At 40.3% G+C, this 26337-nt stretch overlaps 1 protein-coding gene across 2 annotated transcripts in view; it reads left to right on the top strand.

Moving 5' to 3' along the window:
* The window catches only part of ATXN1 (ataxin 1), a 342349-nt gene that overhangs the window by 35268 nt on the left and 280744 nt on the right, over nt 1-26337 (top strand). Inside the window, exon 2 of one of the 2 annotated variants that reach the window (XM_063160269.1) lies at nt 4-84. The exons of the other annotated variant lie outside the window; for it this stretch is intronic. The gene's annotated coding sequence lies outside the window, so the exon portion shown is untranslated. The remainder of the gene's footprint in view (nt 1-3; nt 85-26337) is intronic. 2 annotated transcript variants of the gene reach the window in all.

Genomic DNA, 26337 nt, shown 5'->3' with positions numbered 1-26337 from the left:
CAGGGAAATTCACCCCATTGCAAAACGGCTGGGTGAGAAGAGACCACTGGAAATAGTCCACACCCAGTGCTCAACTCTGCCCAGGTACGTTATCCGGTCGTGTTCTCTGTATCTTCACACATGGAGACTCCACGTCCTCTCTGGGCAACCTGTGCCAGTGTCCAGTCATCCCTGCAGGAAAAGTTTTATCTTAAAAGGGCATTTAAATGGAGTTCCCTGTATTTCAATTTGTGCCCACTGCCATTGGAAAGGAAGAGGCAGTTGTGTAGGTGGATTTTAGAAAAGTCAGGAGAAAGGAAACAAAGCATTAGACTGTAGTAAAACAGAATTCTGTAGCAAAAATGATGAATTTCCATGACAGTGCAAATCAGTAGACTCTCAAGATTGGAAGAGGGAAATCCTTCCAGCCCCAGCTGAATTTGATGAGGTAGTTCACACCTCTCAGAACTGCAATTTGAGGCAGCCTGAAACATGATGGAGAGTGAGCTATGTCAGCGTATGTCAGCATATGCTTCAGAGCATGTTCTCGATTTTATCTGTACATATGAGCACAAGAAAATTCTCTTATTTTTCAGAGCTGAGCTGGATTTCTCCAGCACAGTTCTGTGGCAATGAGCAAATTCCACAGGAAAGCTTTACAGCCAGAGAACATATAAAGTCTGGAACATGGATAAACTGGTTAGGATAAAATAGAAACCAGCAGAACTCTCTGCCAAAATCTGAAGTGAAATGAATAGAGGTTCAAAAAAAGTTCATTCAGTATGCCTGGCTCCTTGTTTCCATAATTTAGGAATAATTACATTTTTGTCACTAACATTGTTTTTAAATGTCAATAGAAACCAGACAAGTATATTTGCAAACCCAGCCCCGTCACATTGAATATATTAGATTTTCCAATACCAGCCTCTTCTAAGTAAGGCTGAGGAAGCACTAAAAGCTCAGTAACTCTCAAGTGTTGGGAAGCTATTGAAAGAGCTTGTTAGGCTTTATGACAAGCAGGTTGAAATATAATAGGCCTGGAGCTTTGTGAAGGAGCCGGAAAGCTGTGGTTGAAGGGAGGACAGTGCCCAAGAGTTTGTAGACCAGATGATTTGTGCAAAGGGGATGTTGGAAAGTTCAAGGCAAAATAAACAAATGGGGCTACCCACAGGGACAGTGTTAAGCTGAGACCAAACTGCTTCCTTAGCTTGGTTTCTAAACACCAGTTAGTCTGTCTAACCAAAGAAGGCATTTTCAGTTAAAGTTTCTTCCTGTCCACACTCAGGCCAAGAAGTCATTTTCTGTTACCTAATTGACCACATTTGTTCTGACCCAACTTTCCTTTGCCTATTACCTAGTGACACTGTGGGTCTTTCTGTTAATCCAGAGCAGCACATGATTCTCTTCTGACAGTCCTAGATGCGTTTGGTTAACTTTGTCCTTCCCTACTGGCTCTGTTCTTATCCCTCTGCTTTGGTATTGTGCTAAAATAGACCACCTTCTTTACACCTATCATTCATTTTCTGGTGGAAGCTTTTTGATTCTGATGTCTTCTACTAGACCAGCTTGGGTACCCAGGAAATGTAAGCTAGCCTCTGGTAAGAGAGATCCTGATAACCCAACAGATGTATTTTCCATGGTCTTGGATCCTCTGCCATGGCACCAGCAACAAGAAAAAGAAAGGAATAAAGATTGTTCCTAGCATGTACAGTTTTAAATGCAAATTTGAAGATATGAGCTGAGTGCAGAAATAACTTAATGTGACTTGCAGGCCTCTTTGAGCTGTAACTTGGAGATGTACCTAGTCTTGTTCCTGTCACCATGGGATTGAGAGCTCCTCAGGAATATTAATTTTTAAAAAAAACCCCTTGATCTTCAATGGAGCTGCATAAAGAAAATGTAACTCTACAGAGAGCTTGGCTTTGTAATAATCACTGCATCCAGTTCATGGAGTCGAGTTGTATGTTATTCATAGGCCTGTGAAAATATAACTGAGCTAAAGTTATCTACCACTTTAAAACTGGGTTCTAGAGGCCCTGAGCATAGGTATCATCACTAGAATATGCCAGCTCAAGAATGAGTTCCTCGAAAAGTGGATCAGGAAGCTGTTACAGCTGAGCAGTTGTTATGGCTGTTGACGGCTAGCTAGAGAATATTGCATTACACTAACTCAATTTTTTCCCAAAGGATAGGAATTCTTTACTCTTATTTCCTTTTTTACAGATATGACAGATCTGGGATATGTAGAAGAGAAGAGAATAGGGAAGCAGGAACATTTTTAAAAAAAACTCAGTGGTTTGAAATCCTAGCTTTCTGATACCTTTTTGAATTATATATATGTTATCTCTCTTTTACATAACATAAATCTTTCTTGTTAAGGTTGCAAACTGCCAGTGTTTGTTATTGAACTTCCCAGATCATCCCTTGTCAATTTAAGATTATTTTCCCTAATCCCTGCTGCACCTTAAACACATCACCAGGCATTCACCGAAGAAAGGTTAGTCCCAACTACCTCTGCAAGCACAACATCTCTGAGTCATAGCAGACATTCTTCATGTAATTCCCTGGTCCCTGAGCAGTTCCAAAGAGGCCGACTCATTGCAGCCCTACCAACATATTCCTCACTGAGTCAGGAAGGCCTCAGAGCCTTTGTGTAACCCTGCTGTCCTGCAGAAATGTCACTGTGAACAGTACTGGATTACACCAGACAAAACCCACTCTGAAGAATGAAGGGAATTTCATTATTAAAAACCAGAACAAAACTAAGTGATAACATGCTCTATTCAGAGTACCTGACAGATACTGGGTATATAAACCTACCTTCCTCCAAAGTCACATACTTGGGGGTGTATGGAACCATCCTGTGCAGCAGTACATGGCTACACCACAAAACAAGGACAAATTTCTTCACTCCATGTTTATTTATACCAGATCTCTTTGGACGTCCTCTTCTTACTGAGTGCAGTAGCTGGAACCTGTTCTTCCAGCTTCATTATATAAAGGTGAAAGTCTCAGCTTTAGAAGCTGGCATTGCTGGGCTTGAAAAGCCTCTATCTTCTCCCATTTCATGGCTCAGGAATTCATGCTCTGATACTGACCAGCTCACTGACTTTCCCGTAACTGAAGTTTTGTTACGGTAAGCTGAAGAATTCTGTGAAAATCTAGAATTATCTTTTCTTTTTCACATTATGTATTTTCTAGGGCTTCTTTATTTTACTAGAGGGATAATGAAGTAATCTCAGAAGAGCATTTTATTTGCTGATTGTGTTGTAATCATCCAAAGTATGGATTCCTAATAGTATTCTCTTGGAAGGAAGGTTGGAGTTACAGCTACTCCCCTGTAGCTAACCTTGGTGGTATTCCGTGTGTCTAGCAAATGCCAAGTGCAATGTTCGGGAATAAATCATTGCTAGTTAAATCTTAGCTAATATAACAAGTAAAATATATCAATGTGTTATTTTAGCAAATGCATGCTGTCAGATCTAATCCTGGGTTTCCAGCCTCTAAAAATGCAGGTGGTGCATATTAGTGATGAAGTGAACAGTTTGAGGAGGAAGGAACTTGAAAGTATTCTAAATTCAAATTACTTGATGTAGAAACTTGAAACACTTATATCCATGGGAAAATTTTCCTTTTCCTTTTTTTTTTAAACCACTCAAGTGCAGACATACTTTTTTCTCTTTTACTACCACTTGTTTGTGGGGAGCAGGAGGTTTTGGAAATTTGAGAAAATAACTTGTAGTTCTGTAGAACTTTCACTAGCTCTGTTTGGGCTGTAGTTTGCAGCCTGAAAGACATTGATATAAAGAAAACACTTCCAGGAAATTATGTGGCTTAGATTAATCGATGTTGCTGTGCATGTTTAAGTCAATTACTCAGAGAGAACACAAAAATTCTTAACTGTTTATAGTACCTAAAACCAGTATAAATGAAGCATTGCTCTTCAAAACTTAGAGAAGTTTTTTTTTCAGAGAAGGATTAAGTGACTTCACTTATTTTCTTTAAATACAATAAAACTAGTATTCTGTCTCTTTTCTAATTTTTACCAGGAAAAATTTTTTTCTGTACAAAAAGAAAGCAAATGAATGAACACAGTTGGTACTAAAGATTAAAGTATATTTCTACATTTGCTGAGCAGTAATTTGTTTATTTTCACACTGATAAATTTTGAGGTAAAATTATTAATCTGTTTCCATTTTCTATTTTTAGGTGTATTCAACAGTAAAAAATGTATTGGAAAGGACTTAAGAAAGTCTGTTGGGAGAGGATGGGAGAAAAAATTAAGTGAACTTTAAGGTCAGTCTCATAAAGATACCAACCTAACCTGATTATTGTCTGCCCTCTGGAGAGGGGAGAATCTTACACAGCTGCATTAAAGCTGAGAAAAATGAGAAGCTGAGAGGAAATTGTATTATTCTCTGAGTAGGTTATGTTGTACAGTTAACGAATGATGGCTACATAGGTTTCTGTTTAAAAAAAGCACTGAAGTAATGTAACCGAACAAGAAAAGGTAACTACAAAAATCTCACACCTTAGCCATGAAAGTGAGGTGAATATCATGTAGTATACAACTGATTTCTCTTTTGTAGGAGGCCAGAGGCTCTCCACTAAGAGGAACGTGTTGTTTACAGGTTTGGAAAGGTTTGTTCCACATTCCAACAGTATTCTTAGGATGGCATGGCAAAATCTAAATAGTATCACACTGTTTTCTCTAACTCTGCAGCTTCACTTTCCTGAGCCCCCAAGGCATTTCTAGGCAGAGGGGTGCATTTCAGCAAAGAGAAATTGTGAGGGGACTGAAGAGCAGGTTTCTCTTGTATGTGCCCTGCATCATCCACGTGAGCTGCAGGGCTGTGCCAGTCTGGGGAGAAGAGCACTAGGGACGGTGTGACTCTGTCCTGCTGGCTGGTGTCAGGGAGCATGCAGACTTTTGGATAGGGGTGATAGGGAGGCTGTGCACTGAGTGTTGGAAAGTGGAAGAATCGAGGGAGCGCGCCTTCACCTGATCGTCATCGTGATGGTTAAGGACAAAGGGATCTCACTCTTTGGTTTTTCTGTGGTAATGGGCTTTTTAATCTCAAGTGGCCTACCTTTATATAAAGCCTCTATCCTTACTTTATTCAGAAAGCACAAGATGTTTTTGATTGATTCACACTGCAGTGCTCACATTGAAAACATTTCCAGAGTTACACAGTGTAGAAGAAATACGAAATTCAAGTCCTTCAGTGTAGAAGTATACATGAAATGATGGATATTTCTGTAGCTTTGAAAAATGGGTTGTCCTTCAACTCCTTCTACTTCAAATCCATTCTGGGAAACTTTTTCAGTAAATGAACACTGTTAAAACCTTTAGTCTCTTTTCTGTGTAGAAGGGCTAGCAATATTTTTACAAGTTACTCTCACAGTTGAAATGTGCTTATTAACAACTCTTAAATTGCTTGCCTGTTGCCAACTAAAAATAGGTGCCTTTAATCAAACCATTTCTCATGCACTAAATTCCCTAAATTTGACTTTTATCTATGCTTGGACTTCAAGTGCAGAATTGTACAAGGTGCTAATTTTGGCACATTTGTTTGAGAAGTAGCATGTACATTTCTGGTATGTATATTAAATTTTGTGTCTAATATTTAGTGCATCTGTTTTCCTTAGTTGTTAGAGGGGCAAGGCAAGAGATATCCTGGACTCAATAGCATGGTTGCTAGCACTTTGATTGACAAAGTAATTACATTGATTACATTGACAAAGTAATAATACTGTTGGATTTCTTGAAACTTTTTGGTGCAGAGTACTTAAAAATAATAAAATAGAAATATTACTGTACAAGGCACCATGATTTTTAGCTAAGCCTGATGCAAAGAGAAATAAATTATTAGCTGCACTGCTTTGAAATGCAAGAACTTAAAGTACAGGCATTGGTTTATTCTGCCTTTTGTTACACTGAGAGCTTTGGAAATGTGCAGAGCAGAGAACACAGACTTTTTTTCCCCATCTTTTAACAACTGAGGGTTTAGAGTGGCTGCTGGCGCAGGAGGAAATGCCATTAGATAGATACAAGAAAAGCCAATATTCCGTGTTATTCGTGCAGACAACTAACATTTGAAACTTGCACGAAGTGCTTCCACTTAAAAGCTGTCAGTCACATTGGTTATAAAAAGCCCAGAGCACTCAGGGACTGTCAATCACTTCTTAGAAGAGAGAGCTGACATCTTAACATTTACTTTGCCAGTATTTACCAGATGCAGAAAACCAAAGGGTGAAAATTCAAATGAAAACACACATTCTTGCTGATCATACAATACAAGGGAAACATTTGGATCAGTTACTGTCGCTGCTCACCTAGGAGCCTCCAATCCTGAGAAGGTTTTTCTCTCTTGCTCTATGAATAGATCTGTTGCAGGCTGGCTCTGCCGTGTTGCAGGGAAAAGGCTTTTGCAGACGGTGTCTGCTGAGAGTTGTCACAAATTCATCAGGTGAGGAAACAGGTTAACTCTGGCCCATCATGTCTAGGGGAGTAGCAGGAAATGTGCAGAGGACTTGGAAAGGGCACATAAAGGGCATCTACTTTGCTTTTTTTCTTATGGTAATAGGGATGTGGGTGTTGTAATTATGAGGCTGATGACATATTCTCATGCAAGAAGGGGATTGGCAAGGAAAGAAAGAGGAGGAACCAGTTAATTCAAATACATCTTCTGATCTTTTTCTGTATGTTTCTAGATCTAGTTATCCCTAGATTACCCTGATGCTTTAGATACTGATCCTCGTGCTTCAGTGGGACTGCAGCTGTGGGTAGCACTGTGAATTCAGCACACTGTGCATTCAGCATCTGGGAACTCTGGTCGGAGCCACTGTTGCTGTTGTCACAGAGCAGGAGGTGTAGGTGCAGCTGTGAGCAAGGTGCAGAAATGGTGTTCACACATTGCAGGCCTCTTCATGTCCTGCTGTACTGGAGGTAAAAGGAACGTTGTCCTTGATGCTGCCTCCAGCAGTTCACTAGACTTGAGTACCCAGTATTGTGTTCCCACAGCTGCATGCATCTGAAGGCATCCATGGGACTCTTGGTCCATCTTTGACCAGACTGTCAGTCTAAGTCAGCATGGCCAAACCCAGCCACCGTGGAAATGTTCAGAATGCAGCTTTAACTACAGTCACTCATGTGAGTGCCTCTTTACCAGAGTCTTCTGGAAGCAAGCAGCTTTCTATGTTTATGTCTTTTGGAGTGGTGCAGCCAACATCTGCAGCAAGTTGCTGATGATCCCAGAGGTTTTGTTCACCATGTGCATCCAAATGTTAAGTCTCACAATCCTGACACAGCCTTTGGTTCTGCAAGTCATCTTCCATGTGGAGTTCCTCCTGCCATTTGGAGCAGAATTTTCTCCCAGATCAAAACTCTAGATGAGGTTTTTAGAGAACAACTGTAACTGTAGATACTTATGTATAAATTTCTAGAACCAAAGTCATGTTCCTGTTCAGTTGCCATTGTAGTCAATGAGAGTTAAATCAGTGGAGTTTATGAAATCATGTGATTTAGCTTACCTTGGAGCAGACACTTCTCAGCTGTCAGCAGAGCAGTTCTATAAGCTTCGTTGACTGTATTCAGTAGGTCTCCTTTGACTGTAGTAGGGATTCACACACTGACTGCATATTAAGTGCCTTAATCCTGAACCAAATCCCGCCCTTGCAGCCAGCTGCTTGAGTGACTCTGCACATTTGAAGGACTTCCCTACTGGGATTATAGCCTTGTCTTGATACTAATATTCCCACATATTTTCTTTCATAGCAGGGCTGTTTGACATGGTATATACACACTTTAACCTTTCAGGCATCTTTTTATTTGCATACAGACAGTCCTACAGCTGTGGCAGCCCCAAGCCCACTGTGGCTAAGCAGACCAAGTATTTACCAGTTACTTGAGATCTTTCTCTGTCAGGTTTCTGTGTCAGGTTTATATATTAACCACTGGTATGAAGAATACCAATTTAGTTTATGGAATATGGGTAAATTAATTACGTGACAATCCACAAGGTCTTGCTGCTAGGAGTGTGTATGGGTGCACAGAAACTCTGTTATGGGTCACAGATTACTGTAGGGTTCGGTAGTACAATAAGATCAAATGATGTGTTTGGGGACTGGACTGGAGATAAGTTTCCTCTGTTTTCCACCCTGGAAATTGGGAAAAACTGGAGTAGTAAACACCACTGCTTATGACCTTTAGTTACCAAGGGAAAAAGCATTTTCCCATTGTTTCTTAGATGTCTTGTCTATCTGTTTATACATGGGCCAGGACTGTATTATCCAGTGCTTTATTTTTGTATTAGGAAGTTGTTTCTTCCTCTTGGGAGACTCTTCATCTTCCCTTCGAGAGTAAATAAAGAATGCTATTCACCATAACAATAAGTCTAGAAAAAGTAACAGAAAACAAAATGTCCCTGTATACATTTTAAATAGCTGAAAGTTGATTATATCAATGCTTTGCTAATTATCTTCAGATTTTAATGCCAAAACCCAGAAGGCTGTGAATTGTACAAACCAGAGGTTGGAACTAAGAAGAAAGATCAATAGCTTAATGTAAGGAAATGTAGACTGAATGCATGTGGAGTGATTTCCTAATAGAAGTAACCACTGGTATGCAAAACAGACTTCTGTGGTCCACAGAGGATGTCAAATAAAATGGGTATTTTTATTATTTCTCAAAATACTACAGAAGTTATATGTGAAAAATACAGAAGAGAGACCTTGTGTTACATCCTCATCTCCTCTATGTCCTGTGGTCCCGTGTGCTAGGGGGCTTTGTTGTACGACATTTAAGATACAGAGCACACGGAGTCAGGAAAACAGAAAAATTCCTGTTTGTACTGGTTATTCCTTTGTTCCCCTCCTGTGATGCTACAGAAAGTTAGAAAACTCTTGATGTTGTAACCTGAAGCTCCACCAGACAAAGAAGAGATTGTAACAGGCAGAGTCTAGGACTTGCCTTCCCAGGCAAGATATGGCATTCCCAGAAGTGCCAGTTCCTTGTCTGCAGATCATGAGCTGGAGACTTGTTCATGTGCTGTGCGAGTTACTGCTACTGGCTGAATGCCAGCCTGTAGTATGGGGGATCCCCTTGTGAAATTTCTTCCAAGAACTAAATATGAATGCCATTAATTCACTCTTACTAGAGAACATGGGTGTTAAGTAGTCATGTGCATTAACTTTTAAAAATCTAGTCTGAGGTAGTTCAAAGAGCTACAACAGTGAAATAAAAATAAAATCCTCTTCACCTCAAATGTAGGGGTTGTAGGGTAAACTTCAGGTATTGAATCATCTGTTCCTTTGGAAAAGTGAATTATTCTAAATTGCTGGAGCACTTCCCTCTTTTCCTCTAGTGGTTATAGAAGAATACAAGAGGAATTCCATGAATATTATCCAGGTGAAGGAAAATAGGAACTGACCTAGAATATTAGTATCATGTTGCATAAATCATCAGCTAACAAGGCAGCATGTACTTAAGACTGCTTCTTTCTCTGAGTAACATTCAGAATTTTAGACATGACCTTAAAGATATGTAAATGGCTTCTGAAATGGTCATTTCACTGGAAGCTTGTTGAGAATGAACAAAGTTTTACACCTTTTGGAAGTCTCTTTTACTTAAAGCAACTGTGACTGTCAGTCACTAGCAATGCTCATAATGTTTTGGGAAAACTGGTTACAATTCTTATGTGTGTAGATATTAAAAGGAGGCAGAGTTTTCCCTAATCTGCTGTCAAAAGCTGATTTTGTCTTAAAATGACAAATAAAGTTCTAATAAACGTGGGAATTTGAGAAAGACAAATTTTTATTTATAAAGTTTGCCTTTAAAATATAAAAAAATTTGGAAAAATTTTGGTAAAAGACCCAAGGCAAATGTAAGTATTTCATTTGCAAATTTTAAATTATTTCTTAGACTGTTTCAGTAAAACAAAGTTAGTATTGCTACTGTCACAGCATGACATGTCATGAGCTTGGCTTTAAAAAAAGCTGAGGTAATATCTTGTTTGTTTTATTTTGCCTTTTGATTTCTCCACTTTTTTTTTAATCTGGACTTCACACTTTCAAGTTTTCTCCACAACAGCAAGGCCTATGTATTTTATAATAATTATATATGTATGTATGTTTGTATTTTACCAAATATATGATATTATTGGAAAACTAAATGACTCAAAGAAAAGGGCCTTCAAGAGAAACAAATCAAATACTCTGAGATCAAGTCTTAGGAGTTGACAGCATGAAATGAGGGTGTATTTGCAAAGGCTCCATAGCAGTGAATAGAGAGAAGGCCTCTGGGATGGTTAGGTTGGGCTTCTGTTCTGGATGGCCTTGTTCTCCCTCAGGGTCACTTCTCCACTGCCTGTAGAAATAAACATGGTCTCACCAGGCTGGAGATGGCTTTTGTGAACTGCTCTTAAAGGGATCATGAAGAGAGGCTTTTAATGTAGCAAGCTGCACTTCTAATCCCATGTATCTGTGGTGATCTCCGGATACCTGAGGGTTGTAATTTTGTCCTGAATGAGATGCACTGGTCCAGCTTACCAGAGAGCTTACACTTACTGTGTGCATAGATCCATACAGAATAGCTGCTGCTGGATACCTGCTGCAGTTTGGGAAAGGGTGATAAACAGGTTTGTGACAGCCCGTTTGATACGCTGTGACACTAATAGCTGGAGTGAGCGCTCCGTAGGTAGGGAACCGCTGTGCGGAATTAGTCAGTCACCAGTCTGCTCACAGCGCCCTACCAGGAGGAGCCTGCAAATTTGAGCCAGACAGTTGGTGCTCTCCTGTAGGCATCCAGACAAGCCCGTTCTGAGATGACATTTGCTCTGTTACAGATATGTCATGGATCATTTTTCACAGCCCTGTTGAAGTGGTTTATTTATTATCATCTGTTCTGGTGTTATATCCTGGACATAGGAGAACTGTTTACTGTACCACAGTGCCAGGAATTCCTTGTTACTGTGCAATGTGATTCCAGGAGAAGACTTAGGATAAGTCTCGTTGCTTTCCTCAAGGCTGCCACTGCTACAGCAAGACACTCTAGACTGAACCACCGAGTCAAATCCCAGGAGTTACAGCTGAAGTTAGTGGTTTGATATTTAAGTGAATAACCTCTAAGTGAAGAAGTACTGGATTCGTCATCATTCCTCTTGCCTCAGCTTTAGAAATCAAATACCAAAATTGTTGCCAGCAGAACAATTTGACCTTGGGTGTAGGCAGCTCTGTCATTAGTCCACTCGAGATTTGCTGAAGTCTCATTATCAAGAGCAGTGATTCTCCGCTATGCTTCACAGATCACTACCGGATTGCAATGCCGTGCTGCCTTAAAAGGTTGGTGTTACAAGGCGGTGTGGTCGCCCAGAGTGCATTCAGAAAGTTGACAGTGATCCATGAACAGGATGCCAAGGAATTGCTGCCATTACTGTGCTAGAGCGTGGGGAGTTTTCAGTGTTACTTTTCACCAGGAAAGGAACTAATGACTTTTTTAAATGGTTACAGGACATGGTTGTTGAGTTTTCTAGGCTTAGTGCGTAAATTTTATAATTTTCTTTCTTTGCCCTGTACCAGAATAACATTTGCTACCATTAAATACTGTGAAAACACATTTCTGGGCAAGTCACTCACTTTTCTCTGGGTCTGTTTGTCCAGCTTTATTTGTGTTGCTATCCTAGAATATTATTTCCCAAAATTTCTATCAGTATGGTTAATTAATTTATTAGCTAATACCTGTTATTCAAGATCACTCTTTTGTTATTAGGAAGGAATCAGCTAGATCTTCATGAAAACCAGGCTAGTGCAAATGCCACCTACCATGGGTAAAACTGCACTGCTTGTATGTGCTGCAGGAAATCCCACTGAATCTACTGGAGAACGCTCACATTCAGTGCACAGGTTTTGAAGTGACCTGGCATAAGAATGCCTTTGCTTCCAGTTGTTATTGTTGCCTGTATAAGGGTAGGACTGGGAGACTCCAAACAATACCATGGCCCCATTGCACCAGGTCTTGGTGACCATTGGAAGAGTGTTGTGATGGAAACAGCAGATGAAAGCAGTCATCTGTAGTTTGCAGCTGGAAAGTAGGATAAATGGTTTGCCTGAGATGGTATGGAGGGGAACCCATCCCTGTTCTCCTTAAGTACAGAGTTTCAGCCATTTCCTTCTTCCTGCTACAGCCCAGCCTAGGACTGGAACAACACAAGCTGGGACCTGCTGTGGAGGAAGCTTCCCATTACTTGCCTACTGGCTTCCAGCTGGTGAAATGAAAGGGCAGCAACCCACTTGATTAAGGACAGAAGATACACAGGCTGCCTGGGAGGAGTTTTGTGTTCTTAAGAGCCCTCAGGTCAGACAAGGAGAGGCTGCTGGTTTGCCCCAGCAGCTGAGCACCTGCCAGGGTGTGACAGCACAAGTTCCCCCAGCTTACAGTCAGGAAAAGCTGCATGTCTGGGACTGACTTCCCTGCTTTCATAGGGGACATTAGCGCTGTTGTCTCAGAGAGGGCTCATAAAGCTTTTTTTCAACTTTGTCACATCTTGGTTTTCCATTGGCAGTAACAGAGGTTTTCCTGTCAGAACCGTCAATACAGAGGTAGAAGCAAGAATTCAGCTAGCTAGCTAGAATAAATGATCTGGGGCCTGTGGCAATGCAGTGGTATAAAGTGTTAAAAAATGGGCTGAAGACAACTATCTGAAGAAGTGTTGTCATTTACTGAGAAATTTACTTTGCCAGCTAGTATAAGTCCAAATATTAAACTTGTTAAGATTTTTATTTTTTTTAAAGCAACTGTAGCATGAAGGAAAAAATTATAGAAGATGTTGAGACTTTGTTCTTTTTTTTTAAATGAAACCTTGTTACTGAGCCAGGACATGAAAAGTGTCTAGGAAGAAAATTCAAACAAATTAATCTGTTCTAATCCAATAGAATACGAAACTAGGCATAAAACAATGGCTGAACAAAATGAACTCAGATTTAAAATTCTTTTATTATAATGTAGCAGTAGTCAGTAACAAAGGAAATTCATTCTGCTTTGTTCACTTTGTGATGTTTGTTAGATTAGGAATGTCCTGTGAGAATGCTGTACCTCAGACAGCAGAGTACAGCTTTTTCTAGGATATATATAAATACTTCTGGTGTGCTACTAAAAAGGGAAAATTAAGGCATGCCATACTGTACTCCTAATTCTAACCTGCTATTTCAGATGTTTTAATTTGCCAGACACAAGTGAGGAGTCGTTCAAAGATTTAATATGTGCTGCCCCCATTGTTTCTGATAAACATACACTCTTGCCTGCTAGTCAGAGAACTGTAGTACTTAGGTGGTGTGTATATGCCTGGTTTGGTGCTTCAGGTTATTCTTCACTGTCACTGAAATTAAGTGGTGAATCAGAGTGGGTCTGTGCTTACAGCTATATAACCAGAAGCATAAGTTGTCCTGTAAGTGGTTGTTAATAGAGTAGGAATGTGTTTATATAATTTTGTTATACCTGCTTCCTAACAAAAAAGTCATTATGCAGTAGGACAGACTATTAATTGTTAATCTCTCCTTCCATATGCTGAAACAAATCTTTTATGATCTTAGAGAATGTTTTGACCAAATTTGACAGTGGCATAGGGTTTATTAAGTGTCTTAAGTTCTTGAAAGCAGGTGGGCAGGGAGGAGGGAGAAGGCAGCAAGAAGGTTTCCAGGCTGCAGGACCCAGAACCCATCAGACCTTTGAGTGCCCGTGGCAGAAGGAAGCCCTGAGATGCGGGCACTCATGGGATCTGCTGCTCACAGAGCTTTGTCTGTAAGGAAGACAAAAAGCTCTTACCAACCCTCATAAATTCTGCATCTGCTCCTGGTTCTGTATCTTCTGCATTTTAAAAATATCACCTGCTTTTAGTTGGAGAGGGAAAGAGCCCTTAGGACTTTGCACTCACCAGTGCTACAGTTTTGTTAATGTCCGCACCCACCTTACCAGCGTGCCTATCCACAATGGGAAGCCTGCACTCCCAGCCTTCCCTCTGCTACTTTCCACCACCCCCATCCTGGCTGCACCAGGCTGTCTTCATGTGAGCTCTGGCCCTCAGCACCTTTCCAGCCTCTTCTTTTTAGCTGGGCTCATTTTTCTGCAGATTAGCAAGTTGAACCAGCACATGGAGATGGGAGTCAGGTCCTCGCTACACACTTACGATTTCACAGTCTGTCCCCAGTCCCCAGCATGGTAAAACACGTGAATGTCATAACTCAGGCGCCTCTGCTGGCCTAGGAATGGGAAGCAGAAACAGCCTATTTGGGATATTGTAAGGTCTGTTTTTGCAGCTATGTCTCACAGTTAGTTTGAACAGAATCCAACTGAGCAGGAACTCTGAGGGTGTCTTCTTCTCTACCTCCTCATTCTTTAACGATTGCTAGAACCTGCTGCACTGGTGGAAATTACTCAGTTCCTCCAGTGGCCTTGGAAATGGGACAGGGATTAACTGAAGCAGTAACAGCTGAAATGGCTACTCCACCAGCAGAGAGAGACAGAAATAAGAGACATAGAAAGTGACCTTTCTATATGCTCTGTGCCTCACAGCTTAGAAAGCATCTCAGTGCTTGTTTCTAAGATGCTGAAATAAGTAACAGTGCTATCTGCTGTGACCTCACAGGGGTTCTCAAACAAAACCTGAACATACACATTTTGCTATTTGTGTGATGTCTGCATGCATGATAGTTGTCCTAGCAAACCGGAGAACACTTCCTTTAAATCTGTTACTTCTGGATTCATGTTTTAACTGATTGCCTTTGTGCAGGAAATTGCAGTACCTCTCTCTTGTATTCAGGGAGCAATATACTGCTTGTGGCTAATTTTAACATCTCTGTTCCTGTGCACAGAGAGCTGAAAGATTCTGCTTTCTTGGCAGAAAACAGCAGCAAGTTCAGGTCCTATTATGTTGAGTCAGTAGAGTGATTTCTATTGCAATGGGAGGAGCATTCAGAGGTAACAATTGTACCAAGCTCACGCCTAAGGCAAAGAAAAAGACTGGCTACTAAAAGATCCTGACTGACACATTTTCAAAAGTGCCTTAATCTCCTGGGTGTCCAGCAAACATTGGGCATCTACAACAGAGCTTTAGGGTGGGATAGAATGGAGTCTAGAGCAGCCCTTCAGCTCTATATGCAGGGATGCTGAGCCCATGGTCGGGGTGCCATATGTACTCTGTACCCTCCTGCTGTGTTTTTTGAGGATCTCTGTCAGTGTCACCTCATGAGGAGCTCTCTTGGTCCTGGTGACCCAGCTATGGTAAGTGGCTTGTTTTGCAGCACCAGCATTACCACCCAGTTTCCCACCTACCCTACCATCTTTCCAAGAGGATGCCCACCATGTAGCTCACAGACAAAAAAGCTGCAGTATCAACTGCAAGGACATTTTAAGCAAACACTTGGCTTCACTAATGCAGATTTTTGAACGGTGTACACTGACAGTGCCAAGACCAGCTACCACAGCTTAAACTCGTGTACTTTGTCTTTTATCACTTTCTGACAGTGTCTCTAAGGAAGGTTGTTCTCACAGTCCTGCCTCAAAGCTTGTGTTTACTTCATAGGGCATGGAAGTATGTCACAAATTGATTTTGATGGAAAAAAGGGGACAAAAAAGTACACGTTCTCACGTTGTATCTCTTTGCTCTGGCACTATACCGATTCAGTCTCACTTTTCCCTGTTTCTAATGTGTTCCCTGTCCTCTTACTCTGTTTTCCTGATTGGCCCACCTTTGCTAAACATCCATATTAATTCAGTCAACAAGTAAACCATTAAATGAGGAATCCTGCAGTTTAAATATGAAACTCTGATTCAAATGGGAAGTGGGTTTTTTGAATTTGCTTTAATGAAAGCAGTCTCAGCAGCTCGCAGACACAAAAAAACCCCCACACATGGAAAATATGTGTAAGCTGGTTTTGCTTCAGCTTTGAGGAAAATGTTTATGTTGTGGCATGGTCAATACAAATTAAATTATTGTTGCTAAATCCCCAAATAATTTTGTTTTGTTTTTGTTTGAAAATGGGATAGGCCCATGCCTTTCTTTATTTGTAGGAACAAGCAGAAGACAGAAAATGATCTTACTGAAATGATTTATTGTTTTGGTTTACAACCATTAAAGGGAATGGCATTTTCAAGGTTGTATGTGTGCCCAGCTGTTGGCAGCTCACATTTCTATGGTGAGAGAATAAGATTATTATTCACAGAAAAAAATATTGATTTATCTTCTATCACACTTTTAATGCCCATTAGAAGTTAGCTGCCAGCACTACCAGTCAGGCTTTGTTGTCTTGTGGGTGTGAAAGTGACTGAGGTGCACATGCAACTTTTATTTTCTAAAACCTGATCATCATAAGTATACTTGGGCACATTTCTGCCCTGATTTCCCTAAAGTTTCTTACATTTACATTGAATTTCTGAGTGAACAGAATACGAATCATACACAAATTAGTTGAAGTGCAGTCTACCTGTATTGCTTCCAAAACCAGTAGTCTTGCTTAAAAGAATAGCAGTTTCCAGATTTAAAACACTCACAGAGGTTGTTAGGGGCTGGAACATTAACATACCATTTTTTCCCCTTTTGCTTTGTGAATTACAAATTCAATTATGCTTTCTGGAGAATGAGTACAGTCACATTTTAAATTCAAAGACACAGGTACAATTTATATGGGCTGACTGGTTTCTGATCAGAAGAGGATACCATTTCTAAATGCAGTTTTCATTTTATTCTTTGCAGTTACTAGCTTCTCCTGTGGCTTTGGAAAGAAAACATTAGCAGTAGTATCAATATAAAAAACTGAGGAAGTAGCATTATTTGGAACAAAGAAATCTGGTCTCCTTCCTATCTCTACTGTCCATCTGCCATGGGCTAGAAGAAATTATTTGTGATGAGGATAATTATACCAAAAGAAAGTTAAATGCCTTTCTCATTTATGGGGCAAATAGAAGTCAAGCTGAATGCCCAGGCCACTTTTAGATAAATCAAGAACAAATAAAACATGCTATACTAAAGTAACAGTAGGAGCAAACCATGTTGCTGTCCTTACCCTTTGCCATAAGGATGTGTGAGTCAGGGCAGCCAGGTAAACTTTGTGGCATGACCTGCACTGTCTTTGGAGCCAGCATAGAATATTAATTCTGAAACCATGAAAGAATCTTTCTGTAGCTACTTCCTTGTCCTTCATTTTGTAGTAGTTTGCTGAACAAAAGCTCTAAAATAATGAGCTTCTCATTGTTCTAATAAATTTTTCAGAATTGCGTCTGTGTATGTGTTAAAAAGTTACTTGTTTTGCTGTTCATTACTTCTGGCTCTCAATTTTCTCTACAAATAGAAATAATCAAGTTTTTCTTTTTAGTAAGGTCACTGAAATTTTTCTATGAGTGCAGTAACTTATGATCTTGAAAAATTTGGACTTGTTTAAAATTTCAGTTTTGCAAGAAAGAGACTCCTTAGACTTTGGGGTTTATTGTTGTCAGAAAAAAATCAAAAAATCAATTACTGCTTTAGAAATATGTTTGATAGTGGTTGGGTTTTGTTTTTTTTTTTTTTTTTTTTTTTTTAATTTCATTATTAAAATAAGCCATAGCTTTCAGGGCATGCACGATTTTATGGTGTAATAATTTGAGAAATTAATCTTCATTCCAAAGAAGTTTAAAATCAGCAACAAAGGGTTGAGCATACAAACTAAGCAACACCATGGAAAATATAGAAGACTTATAATTTGCTTTGTATTATCTGCTGCACATGTGGAACTAGGAGACTGCAGATCACAAGGGGTAGTGAATTCAGTTGTTGCTTCTAAAAAGGACCTCTGATTCTCAAAAGAGATGTGCTTTTGCCTGAGAGAACCCTTGGCATCTGCATGGTGTACTGGAATGTATCGCCTTACTTGCAAAGCTGGAACTCTGTGTTATGTTCAAGATTTTATTTCATAATTTTTTTTCCGTGCTAGTTTTCTGGAAGTTTCAACTTTACATGATTATTCACAGATTAATTGAAAATAGCCTTGTATACCTTTTTATCCATGTGTCATCTCCTTTAGCATTTTGGGGGAACTTCGGTGTTCTTGTTGGGTGTGACTTTGTTTCCTTTCTTTTTCTTCTGGACTCGGGTAGTCATTTCATAAATGAGCATAAAGTTGTTTTGATTTCTTTTGTTTTCTTTCCTTTCCTTCTATCTGTCTATACCTCTTTGATGGATTTTGACTAGCAGAACCAAGATTTTTGTCTCTATAATAATACATTGTCAACAATGACAAGGGATGTAATTAGCTTCATAACCAGATTATATCATAGAATCACAATCTCTCAAATGTTTAATTCCATTGGCTGAGTGTCCTGACAGCTGCCTGTAATTGCCAAATACATAAATGTTTGCAGGTCTGCTGCTGGTTGCCATAAACTTAAGTAAGACTGATTTGTAAAAAAGTGATGTTCTCCTGGCCTAGATTTTAAATAGATGTTTTTTGATGGTAAAGATTCAGTCTCTCTAAAATCATCATATATGCAAGTATCAGCTTCAGATTTCAGTTGTGAAGGATTTTTAATTTTTAGACTTGTTTGGAGTAAATTCTCAGTCTGCAAAGTTTCTGTCACTTAAAAGTCAAGAGAGCATGAAAGAACACAACTTACTGAATTCATCTGAACAAAGCTGGATAGACTGGAGAAAGTCTAATGAATTAAACAGGCTTTTGCAAAATTGCTGGTATTTTAAATGGTAGCTTTAGGCCAGGTGATTTGCTCCAGAGACTTTAAGTGATGTGGTAGGCCACTGTTGGAGGTTGTACTTGTTAAGAATAAGCATGAAATCCTGGTGCCATGGAAATGAACAACAAAAGTCCCACAGATCTCAGAAAGGGGCCATGACTTAACCCAGCATCTACCTTTTCTCCCTTGCCAAAGAAGACACTAAAATGCAAAGCAGTTGCAGGAGAGAGTAAAGGAGAGGAGAGAATTTTCCATGCAAACAGGCATTAATCAGACAGGCCATTTTGTAAAGAAAGACATAATAAGGAGGGCTTACTCACAGTTAAGGGAATTTTTATGTCCCAGGGTTTTTCCAGTTTTGCCAGATGCTAAGTCAAAAACAAGGCAGGAGGAAGAAGAAGACCATAGAAAGAAATACTTTGGCTACTTTATACACTGCAGAGAATCAAGTTCTTGTGCTAGTTTTTAAGTATTATATGTCCAGAGGGGAATAGCAGAAAGAAACACAGAATTGTAATGAAAGTATAAGTAGATCCAGACCAACGGGAAGCTCAGTGTGATTCTGACAAGCTTCAGTTTGCTAAAACCTTGCTTGTGCTGCAGTAGTTTCCCTGTATCCCCACAGTGCAGATGTCTTGAGGAGTAGGAGGCATGCTCCTGCCATTCCAGTTTCCTAGAAATGGATGAAAGCTTAAAGATTTCCACATGCAGAGAGTTATTTATGCATTTATTTATTTATTTCCCTCCCATTAGCAGACCTATTTCTCAATCAGAAATTTTCATTTCTGTCCTTGCCAAAGTCTTTTACAGTTCCTTGCCACTGGGGGCAATCCAACACAGGTATTGCCGTGGCCAGCTCCTTGTGCTTTGCAACCACAGTCCTGGGGAGCTGATGACAATTCAACCAGCTAACTTGGAGAAAGAAATGAGTACAGTTAGGCCACATAAAAACAACGTCTACTGTGTTTCACTAGAAAATAAGGAGATATTTATCTCTGAGTAAGAAGGAAAGATGATAGCAACTTAAAGATTTAAATTGATCCAAGTATACGATGCTAAAGATTCTAAATGGTTTCAAATTGCAGAAGATTATATTGTAATTTGTATGTATTGCTTCTGTAGGCTGCTGAGGAAGCTAATTGCTATACATCCTGTGGTTAAGTTATCATTTTTCTCAATGACTGAAGATCATTATTTTATCTTTAGGTGAGTTTATTGCTACCCGTCTGTTATGTTCATTTGTATGCTGGAACAGTCTGACAAGCCTCCTGTTGTTCCTAGTACAATTTGTGTCAGCCAACCAGGTTAGTGAAAGATTCACCTTTATGAAACTACTGTATAGGAGACAAGCCCAGTCCTCTGGTAGAACAGGTTTTCTTTTATTTTTCCTTTTTTTTTTACCCCTTGGCATGGCCAGTGAGTCAAGGCTGAGGCTAGAAACAGGATCTTGGGCTTGGGTTTGTTTGCAATCCAACCAAGCTGGCTGCACATTTACATACAACAAAGTGTGTAATATCAAAGCAGGTGTTTACTAACTGCACAGCTGTGAGTGGAGGTATCCCTGTGGTGTTAGGAGAAGCTGGTGGTTTTGTTGAGCAGCTTTCACTCTTATGCACAGTGACTCCATGATAAGAGCAGCCTACACAGGATGAGTGCTGAGAAGACAGGATTCCTATTTGCTCCCATGTGCCCTCACCTCAGCCATGGGAGAGCCGGCACCTGGAGAAGCAGTCACACACTACCAGCTTTGTTCAGTCTTCTTCTGTAACTGGTGTACTAAATACAGATCAGAGAGACTGCCAAGGAAACTTTCGTTTCCTTAAGCAGAAAGGTAAATGAAACAATGGAAGGATTTATTAATTGCCAAATGAATTTATTCTTGTGATATACCATTGGTGTGAAAGACTGACAATTCTGCATATGGAGCACACTGTAAAATAGTTGGGGACTGATGGTAGAGACAATAGGCTCTTTTGCTACTTCGTCTGCTTTTTGTTTTGAAATGTTCTCATAGTCTTGTTTTTCTATCACAAATTTGGATCTCTTGCATGTAAGACTCTTTTCTTAGCCTGCTAAAGGGAAAAGCACATTAAAAATGACAAAGGGAAGATGCACCTAACTACAAAGAAAGGACAGGAACATATGAATACCAGCTGTAAAAAAGACACGTTGGTTTGCAAAAAAAACCCCAAAATCTAAACAGCAGACCACAATCAAATCCCAGCACAAAAAAGAAAAAAAAGTAGATGTGTATTGGTTTTTTGTATTTCTGACTGACCCAAATGAGACAACAAGGCAAGTCTGCAGAGAGTGCTCCTTAAGGAGTGAAATCTGAGGAAAAAATGCTAGAATAAAAAGGAAAACATATCTTAGCACTCTTGCGTGCAGAATCAGTTTACAGGAGAAGTGAAACCAAACCCCCGCATCTGAGTACAGCCTCCAAAAATGTTAAGGAGTATCTAGTTTGGGTTTAGGCCTAACTTCATATTGGATGAAACTCCAGGTTTTCTCCAAAAGTTTGCAATTATTCATGATAATTAAAGCCAAATGTCAGGGCTTGTTGTCCATATTCATCAAGAGAAGATGAAGTGGAGGAAACTCTTCTTGCTGCTCTCCTTAAAGTCAATAATGAGATCTGATGTCAACACACTCAAGCAAATGTTTCATTTAGAGACTAGGGCAGGAACATGGCTGGGCATCGAGCTGTGGGAATTAGGCTGGATAAGAGGCTGTTTCTTGTGAAGGTGGACAGATGTTTGGGCTGCTGGTTGATGAGGTATGGGCTGGAGATGGATATGGGATAAGAAGAGGGGAGGTGACTAAGAGGTGTTCATTCTTGGCACAGATAGTGGCTGGGCATGGCACCACTGTCGGACAGCATGTTGATGGGAATCATGAGACACATTGGGAGAAAAGATGTCAGATAAAAAAACTGCCCATGTTTATGAGCCTCTGAATAGGTTTGGGGGTTTTATGAATGTTGATGTTGACTTGGCTGTACAACAATTCTTGCTTTTGAAATCTTGAAATGTAAGACTGTGACACTTTCTGCTAATACGCTCAATTTTAAGTAACATTTGCAAATAAATAGATCATATGATAATATGTGTGGGAATGGCAACTTCCCACACTGGCCAGCCCTCCAGGCAGGGAGAGGAAAGCATGGGAGTGACTGTCTGTCCTCACAGATGGGATTCAGTTAATGTACATGGACATGGGTGACCCTGACAGATGTACATTAGTTTGACTAAAACCTTGGAAGCTGCCTCTGAAACCCAAGTTTCAAGGTTAATCCTGTGAAATGCGAGGTATCTGCAAAAACAGAAGTGAGCTATTTCTCAGCCAAGTTCTAGCAATGTTCACATCCTGGGCTGGATGGAATGGCTGCAGACAGATTTCTAACCAGTTGAAAAGTCTGGACAAGATCCTGCATGCCAGCTCCGCTTGCCCTAGGAAGCTATACAGCATTTTCCTACATGCACAGCACGGTAGCTGTTCCAAGGAGTAACTGGAGCAGCCCCTGTGTTGATTAAACCAAAGGGTCCAAGAGCTCGTGAAGGCTTAAGCAAAACTGTACAATGCACTGGGATGGCAAAAACTTGGGGTCATTCAGCTTTGGGATGGAAATGCTTCTGCCGTGGCTGGCTGGCTGTGGCTGTAGCAAGGAGCGGGTTATTAGGTGCCCTCATGCCTTTGCTCCGCCATTTGGGTTGCGACACGCCTGGGCGGTGGTTGGAGGGGAAGGGAGCCGAGCGCCCTGTCTGTGACTTTGCACCACATGTTTCAGAGCGCGGTCGTTCACTCTCACATTTTACAAAATCAATTTCCATTCTGTCATGGTATTTCACACATTTGCGTTCTGAATAAGTTAGAGAATATTCTACAACTTACAAAAATAACTTCAGTTTTAATTTTTCCTGTTACATGGAGAAACCTATCCATACTTTATCTGTTACAGATGGAAAAACTACATATGGAGAAGTCAGATCTATTAATTAGTTTATAGGCACAAAGTCCCCTAAACAGTGCCATGAATCCATGTGTTATTCTTAAGAGCTGTCTGAAGTACTTGCACTGAATAATTTATTTCAATTTAGCCCTGTTTCTGCTGTTAATTATCCAAGATCAGACTTTGCTTTTTTGAATTTTATTGTTTTCGGGTTTTTTCTGAACAATTTTTCCCATTTACCTAAATTCACTGAAACGCTCTCTGAATATATTTCAGCCTACTGAAGTATTGAAGCCATCAACACTCATTGAGTGTGTTCTGTTTTTTCTACTGCATGATAGGATGATTATTAACTTCTGTTGTTTTTAATCTTTCAGTCAGTATTTAAATCCTTGGAGAATGAAGAAAAAGGGAGGAAAGTAGAAGAATTGGCATATCAGCCATATGAGAACTCCAAACTGTATTACTGTCTATTTCATCTCTGAGGACTGTTTCAGGACCCTAGCTTAGAATGTGGCTCTGTTGCTATAGGAAAAGAGGGCCAAACAGCATCTTCCCAGTGCTGTGTAGCTCTTTGGTGCTGGAGAGAGTTAGAGTCAGTTAGGCAAGAGCATGTAGTGGGACCAGGGAGCACTTATTTCCGTACTCAGCCCTGATGACTTTTCCCTGAATTCAGCAACTTTCGACTCCACTGTGAGATCCTTTCAGCATGAGAGACAAGAAGGGCAGGGTAATAGGTTGGGAAAGAGTTGGGCAAACAAGGGTGAGATAGAAGTGTGGCAGTAGTTTGAGGGTTGTGGTTTTCATGGTGGATGATTTTACATATGAGGTTTTAGTTGGCCTGTTTATAAAATAAAACCAGCAAAATGGATGGTCTCTTTAAACCTTCATGCAACAACATAACATGGTAATGTAATCTGTACCCTTATTGAATTGCTGTTAATTTTGCCTGCTAAATTAGAATTATTCACCCACTCTGTGCAAAAATGCTTTTTCAGCATTTTTGGTTCTTCTGCTATTGCGCAGTGAAGCTGTAGTAGTAGTAATGGAGAAGCTATCCTGAAAAATTAAATTAAACTCTACTGAAATCTTTATTACTGTATCTTTTATTCTTCTACCATCACCCTGTCAAATACCAGCAGCCCTGTATTAAGTAATGTACGTGTTGATGGGCATTCACCATGCCAGAGCACAGGGCCAGATCTGGGGAGGATCTGCAGACACTTGGGGATAGGATATGCTTGCTGTTGTTCTCAAGGGCAAAATGAGGTGGCTGATGGGATTGGCAAGAGCACTGGTTTAGCAATCAGAATACATTCTTAAACCTGCCCTGATCTTAGATGGACAAGAAAAGCAAAGAGGACTGGTGAAAAATGTCTGTAACTGCATTTTTCCCAGAGGACCTCAAAGGAGAAATTAACTTCCCCAGAATTAGCCAGAGATCTGAAGCAGCATTGGACTTTGGGCTCAGATCTGCCAGTACGTTGCCACAAACACAGAACATGGAAATGCTTTTGGACAGCGAATTTGGGGAGAAGGGTCAAAATTCAAAGTAGTTCACAACTGCGTCTGAGAAAATATTTGCAAACACATCCTCTTACTCGTTCCTCTCTGTGAGTTAGTAGTAAGTGTTGCATTTGGGACAGAGCTGAAAGATTTATTTGGCTGTGTACAATGTATTTATTCAGGTAACTCCCTCTGGTACTATTTACGTAGTTGTGCATTTTCATATTCCAGTAAGTTAGTGAAATGCAATGTGTTGATGCACAACTGGAATGCTAAGCAAATAAACAGTGTGTTGGGCCCCACTTTTGTTGATTAGGTCATGCTTTAATTAAGTTTTCTGTATGAATTCATATCTCTTGCTGGATATTAGGACAGGCAGCAGGCTCTTAATGGTGCCGCATTTTGGCACCGGGACTTCTGGGTTACTGCCAGTCCTTGTACACAAAGACTGTGTTGATAGAATTGTGATAAGGGCTGTTTTTCGGCCCAATGGCTTGACCTTGCTCTTGTTGATCCAACAGCAAGAGTCCTATCGATTTCAGAGTGATTGGGACACATGAATACATTTTCATTCTGGAGAGCTGTGTGCAGGCAGATGGGAGGAACTGCTGGTGCTGATGCTGAGTGCAGTTTGTTGATACACAGGTGCCTGTTCTTGCGCGAATCAGTCCTTCCTTTGGCACGGCAGCTTTATGTATCCGTGTTTTGTGTGTGAACGCAATGTTTGTCAGGCACTTGTTTGGCAGTCCTGGAGACAGAAGTTCTCTGTGCGCTGGGTGTCTGCCTCAGTGCTGCTAATTCACAGGCTGTGTCCCGAAGCCTGCCTGGGTATCAGAAGGCAGGTCCGAGACACTGGTGAGTGTTCATCAGGCCTCTTAACCCCATCAGGCTGTAGCCACACACTTGAGTTTGGTATTCTCATCACCTAAATTCCTAAATGTACTTCTAAGGCACACTCCCTTCTAACACAAGCTGCCCAAACATCTGTGGCGAGACTAAGGAAAACATGGAGAAAAAGACCCGAAGATGAATATTTCAGCAGAAACGTGGGAAGGAATGCAATGTAGCTCACGCAAAACCTTCTGTAGTGTATGCCATAAATTAACACAATATAAATTTATACATATTTACACCACATAGACTAAAATATATAAATCCTCAATACTCAGCCTTCTGTAGTAGGTGTAAGCAAGCAGTCCATATGTTTAGCTGATTTCCGAGGAGCTCTAGGGAACAAAATGTATCTTTGTGGAACTTGTGATATTAAGGAGATTATAAACTAGGGTAATCGGTGCAGTTCTCAAAAAGGGTTGGCTTTTCTGCAGGCTGAAAACAAGCAGCCATCTCCTGATTTGCTATCTGAGGCTTTAATTCAGCCAGGTGCTAAAATACACATGTGTATTTAAGTGCATGAATAGTCCTATTGATGTTGAAGGCCCAAAGATCAATCCTCGCTCGTTGGATTTTCCTGGCTTTAGGCTGCATGAGTCCATTTTCCTCTTATATTTGTGTACTTTCATTGCAAATAGAAGCTTGTAACATCTCATTAGGTACCAGGTGTTTCCTTTTCCATCATTTCATACTGACTATTCTAAGCCAGTAATGTATTAGCCCCTTTTTATACAGCTGCGCAGCAGAGAATTGGATCTCTAACATTTGTTCTGTCTCTTGATTTTTTAAATAAGAGGAGAGAAAATTCTGGTATGTTCAAGATACAACATCTGAAATCCAAATGTCAGGGTTTTCTTCCCAACTATTACCTAGTTTCCAGGAACTAAGAGGAATTATGTGATTCATGAGTAATCTTTTGTGATTTGTATGTCTGAAATGTTGGGAAACCCTCCTTTTCACAGGGGTGCGAAGAGCATGAGAATGAAGGAAAGTGGGGAGAAGGAAATGGAGAAGTTGTTTGTAGGTTTCATGATAAACTGTCCTGTCACTTGTTCTTTAACACAAATACAGGTTATTGGCAGCCTCTCATTTTGGCTGCCTCCTCATACCAGTGTCTGTGATAGTTTAGAAAGTCTCTGGAGATGGAAGGGAGCCCCTCCAAAGTACACTTTTCTCATGCTGCTCCCCACCTTACATAAAGGTTCTACTTCCCCATTAAAAAAATACCTCCAAAAGTGTCTGATCAGGCCCAGCATCTCCAAGCCACACCACCAAGGTGACGTCCCAGAAAGACTGA

The sequence above is a fragment of the Melospiza melodia genome, chromosome 1 (genome assembly GCF_035770615.1).
Source record: "Melospiza melodia melodia isolate bMelMel2 chromosome 1, bMelMel2.pri, whole genome shotgun sequence".
Taxonomy (NCBI): Eukaryota; Metazoa; Chordata; class Aves; order Passeriformes; family Passerellidae; genus Melospiza; species Melospiza melodia.
Note: the sequence above shows the minus strand (reverse complement) of the source record. Positions and strands in the feature narration are given on the sequence as shown.